At 41.7% G+C, this 19,487-nt stretch overlaps 16 non-coding genes and 1 pseudogene across 16 annotated transcripts; all 17 read right to left on the bottom strand.

Annotated features, from left to right (window-relative positions):
• Window positions 1-839: 839 nt before the first annotated feature.
• LOC136756215 (5S ribosomal RNA) lies at window positions 840-958 on the bottom strand. Its single transcript, XR_010818314.1, has one exon. It is a non-coding gene; the product is annotated as a 5S ribosomal RNA (ribosomal RNA).
• Window positions 959-1,980: 1,022 nt separating this feature from the next.
• Window positions 1,981-2,099, bottom strand: LOC136755780 (5S ribosomal RNA). Its single transcript, XR_010817893.1, has one exon. It is a non-coding gene; the product is annotated as a 5S ribosomal RNA (ribosomal RNA).
• Window positions 2,100-3,121: 1,022 nt separating this feature from the next.
• On the bottom strand, window positions 3,122-3,240 carry LOC136755778 (5S ribosomal RNA). The gene has a single exon (XR_010817891.1). It is a non-coding gene; the product is annotated as a 5S ribosomal RNA (ribosomal RNA).
• A 1,022-nt stretch (window positions 3,241-4,262) lies between these two features.
• Window positions 4,263-4,381, bottom strand: LOC136755928 (5S ribosomal RNA). Its single transcript, XR_010818035.1, has one exon. It is a non-coding gene; the product is annotated as a 5S ribosomal RNA (ribosomal RNA).
• A 1,022-nt stretch (window positions 4,382-5,403) lies between these two features.
• Window positions 5,404-5,522, bottom strand: LOC136755777 (5S ribosomal RNA). Its single transcript, XR_010817890.1, has one exon. It is a non-coding gene; the product is annotated as a 5S ribosomal RNA (ribosomal RNA).
• Window positions 5,523-6,544: 1,022 nt separating this feature from the next.
• On the bottom strand, window positions 6,545-6,663 carry LOC136756214 (5S ribosomal RNA). The gene has a single exon (XR_010818313.1). It is a non-coding gene; the product is annotated as a 5S ribosomal RNA (ribosomal RNA).
• Window positions 6,664-7,685: 1,022 nt separating this feature from the next.
• Window positions 7,686-7,804, bottom strand: LOC136756213 (5S ribosomal RNA). Its single transcript, XR_010818312.1, has one exon. It is a non-coding gene; the product is annotated as a 5S ribosomal RNA (ribosomal RNA).
• A 1,022-nt stretch (window positions 7,805-8,826) lies between these two features.
• On the bottom strand, window positions 8,827-8,945 carry LOC136755911 (5S ribosomal RNA). Its single transcript, XR_010818019.1, has one exon. It is a non-coding gene; the product is annotated as a 5S ribosomal RNA (ribosomal RNA).
• A 1,022-nt stretch (window positions 8,946-9,967) lies between these two features.
• On the bottom strand, window positions 9,968-10,086 carry LOC136755776 (5S ribosomal RNA). Its single transcript, XR_010817889.1, has one exon. It is a non-coding gene; the product is annotated as a 5S ribosomal RNA (ribosomal RNA).
• Window positions 10,087-11,108: 1,022 nt separating this feature from the next.
• On the bottom strand, window positions 11,109-11,227 carry LOC136755775 (5S ribosomal RNA). Its single transcript, XR_010817888.1, has one exon. It is a non-coding gene; the product is annotated as a 5S ribosomal RNA (ribosomal RNA).
• Window positions 11,228-12,249: 1,022 nt separating this feature from the next.
• LOC136755774 (5S ribosomal RNA) lies at window positions 12,250-12,368 on the bottom strand. Its single transcript, XR_010817887.1, has one exon. It is a non-coding gene; the product is annotated as a 5S ribosomal RNA (ribosomal RNA).
• Window positions 12,369-13,390: 1,022 nt separating this feature from the next.
• LOC136757707 (uncharacterized) lies at window positions 13,391-13,499 on the bottom strand (annotated as a pseudogene).
• A 1,022-nt stretch (window positions 13,500-14,521) lies between these two features.
• On the bottom strand, window positions 14,522-14,640 carry LOC136755773 (5S ribosomal RNA). The gene has a single exon (XR_010817886.1). It is a non-coding gene; the product is annotated as a 5S ribosomal RNA (ribosomal RNA).
• Window positions 14,641-15,662: 1,022 nt separating this feature from the next.
• LOC136755772 (5S ribosomal RNA) lies at window positions 15,663-15,781 on the bottom strand. Its single transcript, XR_010817885.1, has one exon. It is a non-coding gene; the product is annotated as a 5S ribosomal RNA (ribosomal RNA).
• A 1,022-nt stretch (window positions 15,782-16,803) lies between these two features.
• LOC136755771 (5S ribosomal RNA) lies at window positions 16,804-16,922 on the bottom strand. Its single transcript, XR_010817884.1, has one exon. It is a non-coding gene; the product is annotated as a 5S ribosomal RNA (ribosomal RNA).
• Window positions 16,923-17,944: 1,022 nt separating this feature from the next.
• LOC136756448 (5S ribosomal RNA) lies at window positions 17,945-18,063 on the bottom strand. The gene has a single exon (XR_010818532.1). It is a non-coding gene; the product is annotated as a 5S ribosomal RNA (ribosomal RNA).
• A 1,022-nt stretch (window positions 18,064-19,085) lies between these two features.
• LOC136755770 (5S ribosomal RNA) lies at window positions 19,086-19,204 on the bottom strand. The gene has a single exon (XR_010817883.1). It is a non-coding gene; the product is annotated as a 5S ribosomal RNA (ribosomal RNA).
• Between the last annotated feature and the right edge of the window lie 283 nt (window positions 19,205-19,487).

The following is a 19,487-nucleotide window of genomic DNA, read 5'->3' as shown; positions in this document are numbered from 1 at the left end:
ATTGTATTGAGAGAACAGCTGTAGCTGAGTGCCTGCCAAGCCAGTCAAGCGCAATCTTGAGAAGGTGTGCATTTAAGTAAGGATGTCAATTGACATGCAGTATGAAAGGAGGTTGCATCACTATGATGCATAATATTGCATATATTGTATTTTCAGGTGTGGGCATTCATCCTGTTTTAATTTTATTTTGAAAGCAGAAGAATCATTCAACAGGCTGCTGAGAGAAATGTAAACCAGTAAAATACATGAAGAAAAACAAACCTTGAATATAAGTGCAGTTGTTTAAACATTTGAAAAACTATAGTGAGGGGGTAAGAAAACACACAAATCCAGCAGCTCTTGTATTTCAGTGCACCAGAACCCAATATTATTGGCGAGTCGGGTAGTCCATCATCACAGTTCGAGGGCAGGCATAATTTCAGTTATTTCATCCCGTTTCATTCACATTCGTGCCTTGAATGAGATTGAATGTAATCTTTAGTCTCAAGTATGTTCCCAAGTTTTACACTTTCGTGCTTTGCATGAATGGGAAATGAACCGTGTGTGTTGAATGAGGTTCCTTGTGAGCATTGAACTTTGTACGGTGGAGTTCAGTTTTGTGTTGCTGTAATTGTGTCACTTATTGACGAAAAAGATGAGGCAACTTTAGTTCGTTTTACCCATGATGCTCAATTTATTTACGAATGTATCCTAGTTACTTAGGACCGTTTTCGTTGGAGAACAACATCTATTGTATGTGTGTGTATTTGGGGAAGTAAAATCTGAAATAATGATGAAATTGTGTGTATCCAAAGTTAAAACTCGTGATTTGTCGCCCTCTGGTGTGTAAAAGGTGCAAAAGCTTACAGCACCTGGTATTCCCAGGCGGTCTCCCATCCAAGTACTGACCAGGCCCGAGCCTGCTTGGCTTCCGAGATCGGACGAGATCGGGCGTATTCAGGCTAGTATGGCCGTAAGCCAGGGAAGCTGTCCATGACACTCTACTTAAAGGGAAGGCAATATCCGTTTCTGACTTTTATATTTACCTTTGACCTGTCTCTCTCTCTGCTCTAAAGCCCGGGACACACCAGCGCGCCGCAGACAGTCCCTGCTAACACACAATGTTGTGGCAGACCGGAACTATATTTTACAACACGAACACATTGTATTGAGAGAACAGCTGTAGCTGAGTGCCTGCCAAGCCAGTCAAGCGCAATCTTGAGAAGGTGTGCATTTAAGTAAGGATGTCAATTGACATGCAGTATGAAAGGAGGTTGCATCACTATGATGCATAATATTGCATATATTGTATTTTCAGGTGTGGGCATTCATCCTGTTTTAATTTTATTTTGAAAGCAGAAGAATCATTCAACAGGCTGCTGAGAGAAATGTAAACCAGTAAAATACATGAAGAAAAACAAACCTTGAATATAAGTGCAGTTGTTTAAACATTTGAAAAACTATAGTGAGGGGGTAAGAAAACACACAAATCCAGCAGCTCTTGTATTTCAGTGCACCAGAACCCAATATTATTGGCGAGTCGGGTAGTCCATCATCACAGTTCGAGGGCAGGCATAATTTCAGTTATTTCATCCCGTTTCATTCACATTCGTGCCTTGAATGAGATTGAATGTAATCTTTAGTCTCAAGTATGTTCCCAAGTTTTACACTTTCGTGCTTTGCATGAATGGGAAATGAACCGTGTGTGTTGAATGAGGTTCCTTGTGAGCATTGAACTTTGTACGGTGGAGTTCAGTTTTGTGTTGCTGTAATTGTGTCACTTATTGACGAAAAAGATGAGGCAACTTTAGTTCGTTTTACCCATGATGCTCAATTTATTTACGAATGTATCCTAGTTACTTAGGACCGTTTTCGTTGGAGAACAACATCTATTGTATGTGTGTGTATTTGGGGAAGTAAAATCTGAAATAATGATGAAATTGTGTGTATCCAAAGTTAAAACTCGTGATTTGTCGCCCTCTGGTGTGTAAAAGGTGCAAAAGCTTACAGCACCTGGTATTCCCAGGCGGTCTCCCATCCAAGTACTGACCAGGCCCGAGCCTGCTTAGCTTCCGAGATCGGACGAGATCGGGCGTATTCAGGCTAGTATGGCCGTAAGCTAGGGAAGCTGTCCCTGACACTCTACTTAAAGGGAAGGCAATATCCGTTTCTGACTTTTATATTTACCTTTGACCTGTCTCTCTCTCTGCTCTAAAGCCCGGGACACACCAGCGCGCCGCAGACAGTCCCTGCTAACACACAATGTTGTGGCAGACCGGAACTATATTTTACAACACGAACACATTGTATTGAGAGAACAGCTGTAGCTGAGTGCCTGCCAAGCCAGTCAAGCGCAATCTTGAGAAGGTGTGCATTTAAGTAAGGATGTCAATTGACATGCAGTATGAAAGGAGGTTGCATCACTATGATGCATAATATTGCATATATTGTATTTTCAGGTGTGGGCATTCATCCTGTTTTAATTTTATTTTGAAAGCAGAAGAATCATTCAACAGGCTGCTGAGAGAAATGTAAACCAGTAAAATACATGAAGAAAAACAAACCTTGAATATAAGTGCAGTTGTTTAAACATTTGAAAAACTATAGTGAGGGGGTAAGAAAACACACAAATCCAGCAGCTCTTGTATTTCAGTGCACCAGAACCCAATATTATTGGCGAGTCGGGTAGTCCATCATCACAGTTCGAGGGCAGGCATAATTTCAGTTATTTCATCCCGTTTCATTCACATTCGTGCCTTGAATGAGATTGAATGTAATCTTTAGTCTCAAGTATGTTCCCAAGTTTTACACTTTCGTGCTTTGCATGAATGGGAAATGAACCGTGTGTGTTGAATGAGGTTCCTTGTGAGCATTGAACTTTGTACGGTGGAGTTCAGTTTTGTGTTGCTGTAATTGTGTCACTTATTGACGAAAAAGATGAGGCAACTTTAGTTCGTTTTACCCATGATGCTCAATTTATTTACGAATGTATCCTAGTTACTTAGGACCGTTTTCGTTGGAGAACAACATCTATTGTATGTGTGTGTATTTGGGGAAGTAAAATCTGAAATAATGATGAAATTGTGTGTATCCAAAGTTAAAACTCGTGATTTGTCGCCCTCTGGTGTGTAAAAGGTGCAAAAGCTTACAGCACCTGGTATTCCCAGGCGGTCTCCCATCCAAGTACTGACCAGGCCCGAGCCTGCTTAGCTTCCGAGATCGGACGAGATCGGGCGTATTCAGGCTAGTATGGCCGTAAGCGAGGGAAGCTGTCCCTGACACTCTACTTAAAGGGAAGGCAATATCCGTTTCTGACTTTTATATTTACCTTTGACCTGTCTCTCTCTCTGCTCTAAAGCCCGGGACACACCAGCGCGCCGCAGACAGTCCCTGCTAACACACAATGTTGTGGCAGACCGGAACTATATTTTACAACACGAACACATTGTATTGAGAGAACAGCTGTAGCTGAGTGCCTGCCAAGCCAGTCAAGCGCAATCTTGAGAAGGTGTGCATTTAAGTAAGGATGTCAATTGACATGCAGTATGAAAGGAGGTTGCATCACTATGATGCATAATATTGCATATATTGTATTTTCAGGTGTGGGCATTCATCCTGTTTTAATTTTATTTTGAAAGCAGAAGAATCATTCAACAGGCTGCTGAGAGAAATGTAAACCAGTAAAATACATGAAGAAAAACAAACCTTGAATATAAGTGCAGTTGTTTAAACATTTGAAAAACTATAGTGAGGGGGTAAGAAAACACACAAATCCAGCAGCTCTTGTATTTCAGTGCACCAGAACCCAATATTATTGGCGAGTCGGGTAGTCCATCATCACAGTTCGAGGGCAGGCATAATTTCAGTTATTTCATCCCGTTTCATTCACATTCGTGCCTTGAATGAGATTGAATGTAATCTTTAGTCTCAAGTATGTTCCCAAGTTTTACACTTTCGTGCTTTGCATGAATGGGAAATGAACCGTGTGTGTTGAATGAGGTTCCTTGTGAGCATTGAACTTTGTACGGTGGAGTTCAGTTTTGTGTTGCTGTAATTGTGTCACTTATTGACGAAAAAGATGAGGCAACTTTAGTTCGTTTTACCCATGATGCTCAATTTATTTACGAATGTATCCTAGTTACTTAGGACCGTTTTCGTTGGAGAACAACATCTATTGTATGTGTGTGTATTTGGGGAAGTAAAATCTGAAATAATGATGAAATTGTGTGTATCCAAAGTTAAAACTCGTGATTTGTCGCCCTCTGGTGTGTAAAAGGTGCAAAAGCTTACAGCACCTGGGATTCCCAGGCGGTCTCCCATCCAAGTACTGACCAGGCCCGAGCCTGCTTAGCTTCCGAGATCGGACGAGATCGGGCGTATTCAGGCTAGTATGGCCGTAAGCGAGGGAAGCTGTCCCTGACACTCTACTTAAAGGGAAGGCAATATCCGTTTCTGACTTTTATATTTACCTTTGACCTGTCTCTCTCTCTGCTCTAAAGCCCGGGACACACCAGCGCGCCGCAGACAGTCCCTGCTAACACACAATGTTGTGGCAGACCGGAACTATATTTTACAACACGAACACATTGTATTGAGAGAACAGCTGTAGCTGAGTGCCTGCCAAGCCAGTCAAGCGCAATCTTGAGAAGGTGTGCATTTAAGTAAGGATGTCAATTGACATGCAGTATGAAAGGAGGTTGCATCACTATGATGCATAATATTGCATATATTGTATTTTCAGGTGTGGGCATTCATCCTGTTTTAATTTTATTTTGAAAGCAGAAGAATCATTCAACAGGCTGCTGAGAGAAATGTAAACCAGTAAAATACATGAAGAAAAACAAACCTTGAATATAAGTGCAGTTGTTTAAACATTTGAAAAACTATAGTGAGGGGGTAAGAAAACACACAAATCCAGCAGCTCTTGTATTTCAGTGCACCAGAACCCAATATTATTGGCGAGTCGGGTAGTCCATCATCACAGTTCGAGGGCAGGCATAATTTCAGTTATTTCATCCCGTTTCATTCACATTCGTGCCTTGAATGAGATTGAATGTAATCTTTAGTCTCAAGTATGTTCCCAAGTTTTACACTTTCGTGCTTTGCATGAATGGGAAATGAACCGTGTGTGTTGAATGAGGTTCCTTGTGAGCATTGAACTTTGTACGGTGGAGTTCAGTTTTGTGTTGCTGTAATTGTGTCACTTATTGACGAAAAAGATGAGGCAACTTTAGTTCGTTTTACCCATGATGCTCAATTTATTTACGAATGTATCCTAGTTACTTAGGACCGTTTTCGTTGGAGAACAACATCTATTGTATGTGTGTGTATTTGGGGAAGTAAAATCTGAAATAATGATGAAATTGTGTGTATCCAAAGTTAAAACTCGTGATTTGTCGCCCTCTGGTGTGTAAAAGGTGCAAAAGCTTACAGCACCTGGTATTCCCAGGCGGTCTCCCATCCAAGTACTGACCAGGCCCGAGCCTGCTTAGCTTCCGAGATCGGACGAGATCGGGCGTATTCAGGCTAGTATGGCCGTAAGCGAGGGAAGCTGTCCCTGACACTCTACTTAAAGGGAAGGCAATATCCGTTTCTGACTTTTATATTTACCTTTGACCTGTCTCTCTCTCTGCTCTAAAGCCCGGGACACACCAGCGCGCCGCAGACAGTCCCTGCTAACACACAATGTTGTGGCAGACCGGAACTATATTTTACAACACGAACACATTGTATTGAGAGAACAGCTGTAGCTGAGTGCCTGCCAAGCCAGTCAAGCGCAATCTTGAGAAGGTGTGCATTTAAGTAAGGATGTCAATTGACATGCAGTATGAAAGGAGGTTGCATCACTATGATGCATAATATTGCATATATTGTATTTTCAGGTGTGGGCATTCATCCTGTTTTAATTTTATTTTGAAAGCAGAAGAATCATTCAACAGGCTGCTGAGAGAAATGTAAACCAGTAAAATACATGAAGAAAAACAAACCTTGAATATAAGTGCAGTTGTTTAAACATTTGAAAAACTATAGTGAGGGGGTAAGAAAACACACAAATCCAGCAGCTCTTGTATTTCAGTGCACCAGAACCCAATATTATTGGCGAGTCGGGTAGTCCATCATCACAGTTCGAGGGCAGGCATAATTTCAGTTATTTCATCCCGTTTCATTCACATTCGTGCCTTGAATGAGATTGAATGTAATCTTTAGTCTCAAGTATGTTCCCAAGTTTTACACTTTCGTGCTTTGCATGAATGGGAAATGAACCGTGTGTGTTGAATGAGGTTCCTTGTGAGCATTGAACTTTGTACGGTGGAGTTCAGTTTTGTGTTGCTGTAATTGTGTCACTTATTGACGAAAAAGATGAGGCAACTTTAGTTCGTTTTACCCATGATGCTCAATTTATTTACGAATGTATCCTAGTTACTTAGGACCGTTTTCGTTGGAGAACAACATCTATTGTATGTGTGTGTATTTGGGGAAGTAAAATCTGAAATAATGATGAAATTGTGTGTATCCAAAGTTAAAACTCGTGATTTGTCGCCCTCTGGTGTGTAAAAGGTGCAAAAGCTTACAGCACCTGGTATTCCCAGGCGGTCTCCCATCCAAGTACTGACCAGGCCCGAGCCTGCTTGGCTTCCGAGATCGGACGAGATCGGGCGTATTCAGGCTAGTATGGCCGTAAGCGAGGGAAGCTGTCCCTGACACTCTACTTAAAGGGAAGGCAATATCCGTTTCTGACTTTTATATTTACCTTTGACCTGTCTCTCTCTCTGCTCTAAAGCCCGGGACACACCAGCGCGCCGCAGACAGTCCCTGCTAACACACAATGTTGTGGCAGACCGGAACTATATTTTACAACACGAACACATTGTATTGAGAGAACAGCTGTAGCTGAGTGCCTGCCAAGCCAGTCAAGCGCAATCTTGAGAAGGTGTGCATTTAAGTAAGGATGTCAATTGACATGCAGTATGAAAGGAGGTTGCATCACTATGATGCATAATATTGCATATATTGTATTTTCAGGTGTGGGCATTCATCCTGTTTTAATTTTATTTTGAAAGCAGAAGAATCATTCAACAGGCTGCTGAGAGAAATGTAAACCAGTAAAATACATGAAGAAAAACAAACCTTGAATATAAGTGCAGTTGTTTAAACATTTGAAAAACTATAGTGAGGGGGTAAGAAAACACACAAATCCAGCAGCTCTTGTATTTCAGTGCACCAGAACCCAATATTATTGGCGAGTCGGGTAGTCCATCATCACAGTTCGAGGGCAGGCATAATTTCAGTTATTTCATCCCGTTTCATTCACATTCGTGCCTTGAATGAGATTGAATGTAATCTTTAGTCTCAAGTATGTTCCCAAGTTTTACACTTTCGTGCTTTGCATGAATGGGAAATGAACCGTGTGTGTTGAATGAGGTTCCTTGTGAGCATTGAACTTTGTACGGTGGAGTTCAGTTTTGTGTTGCTGTAATTGTGTCACTTATTGACGAAAAAGATGAGGCAACTTTAGTTCGTTTTACCCATGATGCTCAATTTATTTACGAATGTATCCTAGTTACTTAGGACCGTTTTCGTTGGAGAACAACATCTATTGTATGTGTGTGTATTTGGGGAAGTAAAATCTGAAATAATGATGAAATTGTGTGTATCCAAAGTTAAAACTCGTGATTTGTCGCCCTCTGGTGTGTAAAAGGTGCAAAAGCTTACAGCACCTGGTATTCCCAGGCGGTCTCCCATCCAAGTACTGACCAGGCCCGAGCCTGCTTGGCTTCCGAGATCGGACGAGATCGGGCGTATTCAGGCTAGTATGGCCGTAAGCGAGGGAAGCTGTCCCTGACACTCTACTTAAAGGGAAGGCAATATCCGTTTCTGACTTTTATATTTACCTTTGACCTGTCTCTCTCTCTGCTCTAAAGCCCGGGACACACCAGCGCGCCGCAGACAGTCCCTGCTAACACACAATGTTGTGGCAGACCGGAACTATATTTTACAACACGAACACATTGTATTGAGAGAACAGCTGTAGCTGAGTGCCTGCCAAGCCAGTCAAGCGCAATCTTGAGAAGGTGTGCATTTAAGTAAGGATGTCAATTGACATGCAGTATGAAAGGAGGTTGCATCACTATGATGCATAATATTGCATATATTGTATTTTCAGGTGTGGGCATTCATCCTGTTTTAATTTTATTTTGAAAGCAGAAGAATCATTCAACAGGCTGCTGAGAGAAATGTAAACCAGTAAAATACATGAAGAAAAACAAACCTTGAATATAAGTGCAGTTGTTTAAACATTTGAAAAACTATAGTGAGGGGGTAAGAAAACACACAAATCCAGCAGCTCTTGTATTTCAGTGCACCAGAACCCAATATTATTGGCGAGTCGGGTAGTCCATCATCACAGTTCGAGGGCAGGCATAATTTCAGTTATTTCATCCCGTTTCATTCACATTCGTGCCTTGAATGAGATTGAATGTAATCTTTAGTCTCAAGTATGTTCCCAAGTTTTACACTTTCGTGCTTTGCATGAATGGGAAATGAACCGTGTGTGTTGAATGAGGTTCCTTGTGAGCATTGAACTTTGTACGGTGGAGTTCAGTTTTGTGTTGCTGTAATTGTGTCACTTATTGACGAAAAAGATGAGGCAACTTTAGTTCGTTTTACCCATGATGCTCAATTTATTTACGAATGTATCCTAGTTACTTAGGACCGTTTTCGTTGGAGAACAACATCTATTGTATGTGTGTGTATTTGGGGAAGTAAAATCTGAAATAATGATGAAATTGTGTGTATCCAAAGTTAAAACTCGTGATTTGTCGCCCTCTGGTGTGTAAAAGGTGCAAAAGCTTACAGCACCTGGTATTCCCAGGCGGTCTCCCATCCAAGTACTGACCAGGCCCGAGCCTGCTTGGCTTCCGAGATCGGACGAGATCGGGTGTATTCAGGCTAGTATGGCCGTAAGCGAGGGAAGCTGTCCCTGACACTCTACTTAAAGGGAAGGCAATATCCGTTTCTGACTTTTATATTTACCTTTGACCTGTCTCTCTCTCTGCTCTAAAGCCCGGGACACACCAGCGCGCCGCAGACAGTCCCTGCTAACACACAATGTTGTGGCAGACCGGAACTATATTTTACAACACGAACACATTGTATTGAGAGAACAGCTGTAGCTGAGTGCCTGCCAAGCCAGTCAAGCGCAATCTTGAGAAGGTGTGCATTTAAGTAAGGATGTCAATTGACATGCAGTATGAAAGGAGGTTGCATCACTATGATGCATAATATTGCATATATTGTATTTTCAGGTGTGGGCATTCATCCTGTTTTAATTTTATTTTGAAAGCAGAAGAATCATTCAACAGGCTGCTGAGAGAAATGTAAACCAGTAAAATACATGAAGAAAAACAAACCTTGAATATAAGTGCAGTTGTTTAAACATTTGAAAAACTATAGTGAGGGGGTAAGAAAACACACAAATCCAGCAGCTCTTGTATTTCAGTGCACCAGAACCCAATATTATTGGCGAGTCGGGTAGTCCATCATCACAGTTCGAGGGCAGGCATAATTTCAGTTATTTCATCCCGTTTCATTCACATTCGTGCCTTGAATGAGATTGAATGTAATCTTTAGTCTCAAGTATGTTCCCAAGTTTTACACTTTCGTGCTTTGCATGAATGGGAAATGAACCGTGTGTGTTGAATGAGGTTCCTTGTGAGCATTGAACTTTGTACGGTGGAGTTCAGTTTTGTGTTGCTGTAATTGTGTCACTTATTGACGAAAAAGATGAGGCAACTTTAGTTCGTTTTACCCATGATGCTCAATTTATTTACGAATGTATCCTAGTTACTTAGGACCGTTTTCGTTGGAGAACAACATCTATTGTATGTGTGTGTATTTGGGGAAGTAAAATCTGAAATAATGATGAAATTGTGTGTATCCAAAGTTAAAACTCGTGATTTGTCGCCCTCTGGTGTGTAAAAGGTGCAAAAGCTTACAGCACCTGGTATTCCCAGGCGGTCTCCCATCCAAGTACTGACCAGGCCCGAGCCTGCTTAGCTTCCGAGATCGGACGAGATCGGGCGTATTCAGGCTAGTATGGCCGTAAGCGAGGGAAGCTGTCCCTGACACTCTACTTAAAGGGAAGGCAATATCCGTTTCTGACTTTTATATTTACCTTTGACCTGTCTCTCTCTCTGCTCTAAAGCCCGGGACACACCAGCGCGCCGCAGACAGTCCCTGCTAACACACAATGTTGTGGCAGACCGGAACTATATTTTACAACACGAACACATTGTATTGAGAGAACAGCTGTAGCTGAGTGCCTGCCAAGCCAGTCAAGCGCAATCTTGAGAAGGTGTGCATTTAAGTAAGGATGTCAATTGACATGCAGTATGAAAGGAGGTTGCATCACTATGATGCATAATATTGCATATATTGTATTTTCAGGTGTGGGCATTCATCCTGTTTTAATTTTATTTTGAAAGCAGAAGAATCATTCAACAGGCTGCTGAGAGAAATGTAAACCAGTAAAATACATGAAGAAAAACAAACCTTGAATATAAGTGCAGTTGTTTAAACATTTGAAAAACTATAGTGAGGGGGTAAGAAAACACACAAATCCAGCAGCTCTTGTATTTCAGTGCACCAGAACCCAATATTATTGGCGAGTCGGGTAGTCCATCATCACAGTTCGAGGGCAGGCATAATTTCAGTTATTTCATCCCGTTTCATTCACATTCGTGCCTTGAATGAGATTGAATGTAATCTTTAGTCTCAAGTATGTTCCCAAGTTTTACACTTTCGTGCTTTGCATGAATGGGAAATGAACCGTGTGTGTTGAATGAGGTTCCTTGTGAGCATTGAACTTTGTACGGTGGAGTTCAGTTTTGTGTTGCTGTAATTGTGTCACTTATTGACGAAAAAGATGAGGCAACTTTAGTTCGTTTTACCCATGATGCTCAATTTATTTACGAATGTATCCTAGTTACTTAGGACCGTTTTCGTTGGAGAACAACATCTATTGTATGTGTGTGTATTTGGGGAAGTAAAATCTGAAATAATGATGAAATTGTGTGTATCCAAAGTTAAAACTCGTGATTTGTCGCCCTCTGGTGTGTAAAAGGTGCAAAAGCTTACAGCACCTGGTATTCCCAGGCGGTCTCCCATCCAAGTACTGACCAGGCCCGAGCCTGCTTAGCTTCCGAGATCGGACGAGATCGGGCGTATTCAGGCTAGTATGGCCGTAAGCGAGGGAAGCTGTCCCTGACACTCTACTTAAAGGGAAGGCAATATCCGTTTCTGACTTTTATATTTACCTTTGACCTGTCTCTCTCTCTGCTCTAAAGCCCGGGACACACCAGCGCGCCGCAGACAGTCCCTGCTAACACACAATGTTGTGGCAGACCGGAACTATATTTTACAACACGAACACATTGTATTGAGAGAACAGCTGTAGCTGAGTGCCTGCCAAGCCAGTCAAGCGCAATCTTGAGAAGGTGTGCATTTAAGTAAGGATGTCAATTGACATGCAGTATGAAAGGAGGTTGCATCACTATGATGCATAATATTGCATATATTGTATTTTCAGGTGTGGGCATTCATCCTGTTTTAATTTTATTTTGAAAGCAGAAGAATCATTCAACAGGCTGCTGAGAGAAATGTAAACCAGTAAAATACATGAAGAAAAACAAACCTTGAATATAAGTGCAGTTGTTTAAACATTTGAAAAACTATAGTGAGGGGGTAAGAAAACACACAAATCCAGCAGCTCTTGTATTTCAGTGCACCAGAACCCAATATTATTGGCGAGTCGGGTAGTCCATCATCACAGTTCGAGGGCAGGCATAATTTCAGTTATTTCATCCCGTTTCATTCACATTCGTGCCTTGAATGAGATTGAATGTAATCTTTAGTCTCAAGTATGTTCCCAAGTTTTACACTTTCGTGCTTTGCATGAATGGGAAATGAACCGTGTGTGTTGAATGAGGTTCCTTGTGAGCATTGAACTTTGTACGGTGGAGTTCAGTTTTGTGTTGCTGTAATTGTGTCACTTATTGACGAAAAAGATGAGGCAACTTTAGTTCGTTTTACCCATGATGCTCAATTTATTTACGAATGTATCCTAGTTACTTAGGACCGTTTTCGTTGGAGAACAACATCTATTGTATGTGTGTGTATTTGGGGAAGTAAAATCTGAAATAATGATGAAATTGTGTGTATCCAAAGTTAAAACTCGTGATTTGTCGCCCTCTGGTGTGTAAAAGGTGCAAAAGCTTACAGCACCTGGTATTCCCAGGCGGTCTCCCATCCAAGTACTGACCAGGCCCGAGCCTGCTTAGCTTCCGAGATCGGACGAGATCGGGCGTATTCAGGCTAGTATGGCCGTAAGCGAGGGAAGCTGTCCCTGACACTCTACTTAAAGGGAAGGCAATATCCGTTTCTGACTTTTATATTTACCTTTGACCTGTCTCTCTCTCTGCTCTAAAGCCCGGGACACACCAGCGCGCCGCAGACAGTCCCTGCTAACACACAATGTTGTGGCAGACCGGAACTATATTTTACAACACGAACACATTGTATTGAGAGAACAGCTGTAGCTGAGTGCCTGCCAAGCCAGTCAAGCGCAATCTTGAGAAGGTGTGCATTTAAGTAAGGATGTCAATTGACATGCAGTATGAAAGGAGGTTGCATCACTATGATGCATAATATTGCATATATTGTATTTTCAGGTGTGGGCATTCATCCTGTTTTAATTTTATTTTGAAAGCAGAAGAATCATTCAACAGGCTGCTGAGAGAAATGTAAACCAGTAAAATACATGAAGAAAAACAAACCTTGAATAAAAGTGCAGTTGTTTAAACATTTGAAAAACTATAGTGAGGGGGTAAGAAAACACACAAATCCAGCAGCTCTTGTATTTCAGTGCACCAGAACCCAATATTATTGGCGAGTCGGGTAGTCCATCATCACAGTTCGAGGGCAGGCATAATTTCAGTTATTTCATCCCGTTTCATTCACATTCGTGCCTTGAATGAGATTGAATGTAATCTTTAGTCTCAAGTATGTTCCCAAGTTTTACACTTTCGTGCTTTGCATGAATGGGAAATGAACCGTGTGTGTTGAATGAGGTTCCTTGTGAGCATTGAACTTTGTACGGTGGAGTTCAGTTTTGTGTTGCTGTAATTGTGTCACTTATTGACGAAAAAGATGAGGCAACTTTAGTTCGTTTTACCCATGATGCTCAATTTATTTACGAATGTATCCTAGTTACTTAGGACCGTTTTCGTTGGAGAACAACATCTATTGTATGTGTGTGTATTTGGGGAAGTAAAATCTGAAATAATGATGAAATTGTGTGTATCCAAAGTTAAAACTCGTGATTTGTCGCCCTCTGGTGTGTAAAAGGTGCAAAAGCTTACAGCACCTGGTATTCCCAGGCGGTCTCCCATCCAAGTACTGACCAGGCCCGAGCCTGCTTAGCTTCCGAGATCGGACGAATTCAGGCTAGTATGGCCGTAAGCGAGGGAAGCTGTCCCTGACACTCTACTTAAAGGGAAGGCAATATCCGTTTCTGACTTTTATATTTACCTTTGACCTGTCTCTCTCTCTGCTCTAAAGCCCGGGACACACCAGCGCGCCGCAGACAGTCCCTGCTAACACACAATGTTGTGGCAGACCGGAACTATATTTTACAACACGAACACATTGTATTGAGAGAACAGCTGTAGCTGAGTGCCTGCCAAGCCAGTCAAGCGCAATCTTGAGAAGGTGTGCATTTAAGTAAGGATGTCAATTGACATGCAGTATGAAAGGAGGTTGCATCACTATGATGCATAATATTGCATATATTGTATTTTCAGGTGTGGGCATTCATCCTGTTTTAATTTTATTTTGAAAGCAGAAGAATCATTCAACAGGCTGCTGAGAGAAATGTAAACCAGTAAAATACATGAAGAAAAACAAACCTTGAATATAAGTGCAGTTGTTTAAACATTTGAAAAACTATAGTGAGGGGGTAAGAAAACACACAAATCCAGCAGCTCTTGTATTTCAGTGCACCAGAACCCAATATTATTGGCGAGTCGGGTAGTCCATCATCACAGTTCGAGGGCAGGCATAATTTCAGTTATTTCATCCCGTTTCATTCACATTCGTGCCTTGAATGAGATTGAATGTAATCTTTAGTCTCAAGTATGTTCCCAAGTTTTACACTTTCGTGCTTTGCATGAATGGGAAATGAACCGTGTGTGTTGAATGAGGTTCCTTGTGAGCATTGAACTTTGTACGGTGGAGTTCAGTTTTGTGTTGCTGTAATTGTGTCACTTATTGACGAAAAAGATGAGGCAACTTTAGTTCGTTTTACCCATGATGCTCAATTTATTTACGAATGTATCCTAGTTACTTAGGACCGTTTTCGTTGGAGAACAACATCTATTGTATGTGTGTGTATTTGGGGAAGTAAAATCTGAAATAATGATGAAATTGTGTGTATCCAAAGTTAAAACTCGTGATTTGTCGCCCTCTGGTGTGTAAAAGGTGCAAAAGCTTACAGCACCTGGTATTCCCAGGCGGTCTCCCATCCAAGTACTGACCAGGCCCGAGCCTGCTTAGCTTCCGAGATCGGACGAGATCGGGCGTATTCAGGCTAGTATGGCCGTAAGCGAGGGAAGCTGTCCCTGACACTCTACTTAAAGGGAAGGCAATATCCGTTTCTGACTTTTATATTTACCTTTGACCTGTCTCTCTCTCTGCTCTAAAGCCCGGGACACACCAGCGCGCCGCAGACAGTCCCTGCTAACACACAATGTTGTGGCAGACCGGAACTATATTTTACAACACGAACACATTGTATTGAGAGAACAGCTGTAGCTGAGTGCCTGCCAAGCCAGTCAAGCGCAATCTTGAGAAGGTGTGCATTTAAGTAAGGATGTCAATTGACATGCAGTATGAAAGGAGGTTGCATCACTATGATGCATAATATTGCATATATTGTATTTTCAGGTGTGGGCATTCATCCTGTTTTAATTTTATTTTGAAAGCAGAAGAATCATTCAACAGGCTGCTGAGAGAAATGTAAACCAGTAAAATACATGAAGAAAAACAAACCTTGAATATAAGTGCAGTTGTTTAAACATTTGAAAAACTATAGTGAGGGGGTAAGAAAACACACAAATCCAGCAGCTCTTGTATTTCAGTGCACCAGAACCCAATATTATTGGCGAGTCGGGTAGTCCATCATCACAGTTCGAGGGCAGGCATAATTTCAGTTATTTCATCCCGTTTCATTCACATTCGTGCCTTGAATGAGATTGAATGTAATCTTTAGTCTCAAGTATGTTCCCAAGTTTTACACTTTCGTGCTTTGCATGAATGGGAAATGAACCGTGTGTGTTGAATGAGGTTCCTTGTGAGCATTGAACTTTGTACGGTGGAGTTCAGTTTTGTGTTGCTGTAATTGTGTCACTTATTGACGAAAAAGATGAGGCAACTTTAGTTCGTTTTACCCATGATGCTCAATTTATTTACGAATGTATCCTAGTTACTTAGGACCGTTTTCGTTGGAGAACAACATCTATTGTATGTGTGTGTATTTGGGGAAGTAAAATCTGAAATAATGATGAAATTGTGTGTATCCAAAGTTAAAACTCGTGATTTGTCGCCCTCTGGTGTGTAAAAGGTGCAAAAGCTTACAGCACCTGGTATTCCCAGGCGGTCTCCCATCCAAGTACTGACCAGGCCCGAGCCTGCTTAGCTTCCGAGATCGGACGAGATCGGGCGTATTCAGGCTAGTATGGCCGTAAGCGAGGGAAGCTGTCCCTGACACTCTACTTAAAGGGAAGGCAATATCCGTTTCTGACTTTTATATTTACCTTTGACCTGTCTCTCTCTCTGCTCTAAAGCCCGGGACACACCAGCGCGCCGCAGACAGTCCCTGCTAACACACAATGTTGTGGCAGACCGGAACTATATTTTACAACACGAACACATTGTATTGAGAGAACAGCTGTAGCTGAGTGCCTGCCAAGCCAGTCAAGCGCAATCTTGAGAAGGTGTGCATTTAAGTAAGGATGTCAATTGACATGCAGTATGAAAGGAGGTTGCATCACTATGATGCATAATATTGCATATATTGTATTTTCAGGTGTGGGCATTCATCCTGTTTTAATTTTATTTTGAAAGCAGAAGAATCATTCAACAGGCTGCTGAGAGAAATGTAAACCAGTAAAATACATGAAGAAAAACAAACCTTGAATATAAGTGCAGTTGTTTAAACATTTGAAAAACTATAGTGAGGGGGTAAGAAAACACACAAATCCAGCAGCTCTTGTATTTCAGTGCACCAGAACCCAATATTATTGGCGAGTCGGGTAGTCCATCATCACAGTTCGAGGGCAGGCATAATTTCAGTTATTTCATCCCGTTTCATTCACATTCGTGCCTTGAATGAGATTGAATGTAATCTTTAGTCTCAAGTATGTTCCCAAGTTTTACACTTTCGTGCTTTGCATGAATGGGAAATGAACCGTGTGTGTTGAATGAGGTTCCTTGTGAGCATTGAACTTTGTACGGTGGAGTTCAGTTTTGTGTTGCTGTAATTGTGTCACTTATTGACGAAAAAGATGAGGCAACTTTAGTTCGTTTTACCCATGATGCTCAATTTATTTACGAATGTATCCTAGTTACTTAGGACCGTTTTCGTTGGAGAACAACATCTATTGTATGTGTGTGTATTTGGGGAAGTAAAATCTGAAATAATGATGAAATTGTGTGTATCCAAAGTTAAAACTCGTGATTTGTCGCCCTCTTGTGTGTAAAAGGTGCAAAAGCTTACAGCACCTGGTATTCCCAGGCGGTCTCCCATCCAAGTACTGACCAGGCCCGAGCCTGCTTAGCTTCCGAGATCGGACGAGATCGGGCGTATTCAGGCTAGTATGGCCGTAAGCGAGGGAAGCTGTCCCTGACACTCTACTTAAAGGGAAGGCAATATCCGTTTCTGACTTTTATATTTACCTTTGACCTGTCTCTCTCTCTGCTCTAAAGCCCGGGACACACCAGCGCGCCGCAGACAGTCCCTGCTAACACACAATGTTGTGGCAGACCGGAACTATATTTTACAACACGAACACATTGTATTGAGAGAACAGCTGTAGCTGAGTGCCTGCCAAGCCAGTCAAGCGCAATCTTGAGAAGGTGTGCATTTAAGTAAGGATGTCAATTGACATGCAGTATGAAAGGAGGTTGCATCACTATGATGCATAATATTGCATATATTGTATTTTCAGGTGTGGGCATTCATCCTGTTTTAATTTTATTTTGAAAGCAGAAGAATCATTCAACAGGCTGCTGAGAGAAATGTAAACCAGTAAAATACATGAAGAAAAACAAACCTTGAATATAAGTGCAGTTGTTTAAACATTTGAAAAACTATAGTGAGGGGGTAAGAAAACACACAAATCCAGCAGCTCTTGTATTTCAGTGCACCAGAACCCAATATTATTGGCGAGTCGGGTAGTCCATCATCACAGTTCGAGGGCAGGCATAATTTCAGTTATTTCATCCCGTTTCATTCACATTCGTGCCTTGAATGAGATTGAATGTAATCTTTAGTCTCAAGTATGTTCCCAAGTTTTACACTTTCGTGCTTTGCATGAATGGGAAATGAACCGTGTGTGTTGAATGAGGTTCCTTGTGAGCATTGAACTTTGTACGGTGGAGTTCAGTTTTGTGTTGCTGTAATTGTGTCACTTATTGACGAAAAAGATGAGGCAACTTTAGTTCGTTTTACCCATGATGCTCAATTTATTTACGAATGTATCCTAGTTACTTAGGACCGTTTTCGTTGGAGAACAACATCTATTGTATGTGTGTGTATTTGGGGAAGTAAAATCTGAAATAATGATGAAATTGTGTGTATCCAAAGTTAAAACTCGTGATTTGTCGCCCTCTGGTGTGTAAAAGGTGCAAAAGCTTACAGCACCTGGTATTCCCAGGCAGTCTCCCATCCAAGTACTGACCAGGCCCGAGCCTGCTTAGCTTCCGAGATCGGACGAGATCGGGCGTATTCAGGCTAGTATGGCCGTAAGCGAGGGAAGCTGTCCCTGACACTCTACTTAAAGGGAAGGCAATATCCGTTTCTGACTTTTATATTTACCTTTGACCTGTCTCTCTCTCTGCTCTAAAGCCCGGGACACACCAGCGCGCCGCAGACAGTCCCTGCTAACACACAATGTTGAGGCAGACCGGAACTATATTTTACAACACGAACACATTGTATTGAGAGAACAGCTGTAGCTGAGTGCCTGCCAAGCCAGTCAAGCGCAATCTTGAGAAGGTGTGCATTTAAGTAAGGATGTCAATTGACATGCAGTATGAAAGGAGGTTGCATCACTATGATGCATAATATTGCATATATTGTATTTTCAGGTGTGGGCATTCATCCTGTTTTAATTTTATTTTGAAAGCAGAAGAATCATTCAACAGGCTGCTGAGAGAAATGTAAACCAGTAAAATACATGAAGAAAAACAAACCTTGAATATAAGTGCAGTTGTTTAAACATTTGAAAAACTATAGTGAGGGGGTAAGAAAACACACAAATCCAGCAGCTCTTGTATTTCAGTGCACCAGAACCCAATATTATTGGCGAGTCGGGTAGTCCATCATCACAGTTCGAGGGCAGGCATAATTTCAGTTATTTCATCCCGTTTCATTCACATTCGTGCCTTGAATGAGATTGAATGTAATCTTTAGTCTCAAGTATGTTCCCAAGTTTTACACTTTCGTGCTTTGCATGAATGGGAAATGAACCGTGTGTGTTGAATGAGGTTCCTTGTGAGCATTGAACTTTGTACGGTGGAGTTCAGTTTTGTGTTGCTGTAATTGTGTCACTTATTGACGAAAAAGATGAGGCAACTTTAGTTCGTTTTACCCATGATGCTCAATTTATTTACGAATGTATCCTAGTTACTTAGGACCGTTTTCGTTGGAGAACAACATCTATTGTATGTGTGTGTATTTGGGGAAGTAAAATCTGAAATAATGATGAAATTGTGTGTATCCAAAGTTAAAACTCGTGATTTGTCGCCCTCTGGTGTGTAAAAGGTGCAAAAGCTTACAGCACCTGGTATTCCCAGGCGGTCTCCCATCCAAGTACTGACCAGGCCCGAGCCTGCTTAGCTTCCGAGATCGGACGAGATCGGGCGTATTCAGGCTAGTATGGCCGTAAGCCAGGGAAGCTGTCCCTGACACTCTACTTAAAGGGAAGGCAATATCCGTTTCTGACTTTTATATTTACCTTTGACCTGTCTCTCTCTCTGCTCTAAAGCCCGGGACACACCAGCGCGCCGCAGACAGTCCCTGCTAACACACAATGTTGTGGCAGACCGGAACTATATTTTACAACACGAACACATTGTATTGAGAGAACAGCTGTAGCTGAGTGCCTGCCAAGCCAGTCAAGCGCAATCTTGAGAAGGTGTGCATTTAAGTAAGGATGTCAATTGACATGCAG

Source organism: Amia ocellicauda, chromosome 8 (genome assembly GCF_036373705.1).
Source record: "Amia ocellicauda isolate fAmiCal2 chromosome 8, fAmiCal2.hap1, whole genome shotgun sequence".
In the NCBI taxonomy this organism is placed as follows: domain Eukaryota; kingdom Metazoa; phylum Chordata; class Actinopteri; order Amiiformes; family Amiidae; genus Amia; species Amia ocellicauda.
The sequence above is the reverse complement of the archived record's forward strand: the minus strand, read 5'-3'. Positions and strand labels throughout refer to the sequence as shown.